This window comes from Suncus etruscus, chromosome 16 (assembly GCF_024139225.1).
Source record: "Suncus etruscus isolate mSunEtr1 chromosome 16, mSunEtr1.pri.cur, whole genome shotgun sequence".
Lineage (NCBI taxonomy): Eukaryota > Metazoa > Chordata > Mammalia > Eulipotyphla > Soricidae > Suncus > Suncus etruscus.
Window position 1 is genome coordinate 25,612,134 of NC_064863.1, and position 1,525 is coordinate 25,613,658.

The following is a 1,525-nucleotide window of genomic DNA, read 5'->3' on the forward strand; positions in this document are numbered from 1 at the left end:
TTTTTCTTCATGAACAGCTACTTACCTTAGATTCATGAAAGCTCTTATGAACACTACCAATTCAGCTTCTTTGGGGTTCTGATCCATTTTTTTCTTTGAAGCTTGACTGGATAGTTCACTCCAAGGTTTATAACATGTGTGTAGTAATAATTAACATATGCATTATGTTACAATTCTCATCAATTTTATGAAATCAAATGCTGATGTGATTAAAATGACTAATATATTTTAACATAAATCAAAATTAAACTCTTAAAAGTACCTTATATAAATAATGTTGTCTATTTTGTGGAAAAAAACAATCTTTATGTTATAACAATCTGGCATTTTGAGAGAATTGAAATCTACTTTAATTTTGCATTAATTTATTAATAGGGGAATACCATGTAAAGCATGATATTTTGTATTATAAGACAAAAATGTCAATTTTATTATTATTACAGTCACCCTCACACTGTTCTAAAACTATGAAATACCTGTAAAATTAAAAAAAAATTGGAAACATTTCATTTGTAAGTCTATACAATTTGCACAGTATAAAAACTCTTGTGGATATTGTGTGGTAGTATGTCTTGAACGGGGCAAAATATGTATTCAAAAATATATATTACTTTGTGGGAATAAATATTGCCTTGATGAAAATAAATGCATTGTATAGTTAGAAATTATGAGTGGACTTTAAAAGTTTTTATATGCACAAAAGCATAAATATGTATTTTAAAATAATTTTACCAAATTATGTTAATAATTTTATACTATTTCATATATTAATTATTGAATTGTTTCTCTTAAAAGTATACAATATTTTATGTCAAGTATATCTCAATGTAGTGAGAAAGCAGAAGAAAATTATACATAATTAAGTACTACTGTTTTATTTTGATCATAATGTGCTTCTGTCCATATTAATTGACCTTTACACACAAAATTACTACATGACAGAAAAATTGAGTCAATAATAAAAAGGCTGTTGTTTAAGTTAAATAGGTCACCATTAGATTACTGACTAGAAATAGTAAAGGTATGGTTAATAATAATGCTGAAAAATTGTTTTCTTTTCAATTATGGAATCTTTTTCCCACACAAAGTATCTTGAACTCTACTAAATATTGTATTGCTATTTTGTTTTGATTTCAATTTATTATTTTGATATAGATTAGTTTATTGTCCATGCATCATCTTTATTATTTACTTATTGTCACACACTATGGTACTCAAGGTTTATTCCTGAATTTCGACTTATATATCATTGCTGGTAGAGATCCGGGACAAATTGGAAGGGGTCCATTTAGGATGCTTGGGATCAAATCCAGACCTGCCTGACCCTGTGCTCAGAGAAAATTTCTTGTAGGCTCAAGGAACCAGATAGGACCTCTAAAATAGAACCTGGGTTGGAGGCTTACAAAACAACTATTTCTTATGTTCAAGTTCTTTTCTTTTTTTTTTTTGTTTGTTTGTTTGTTTTGTTTTTGGGCCACACCCGTTTGACGCTCAGGGGTTACTCCTGGCTATGCGCTCAGAAATC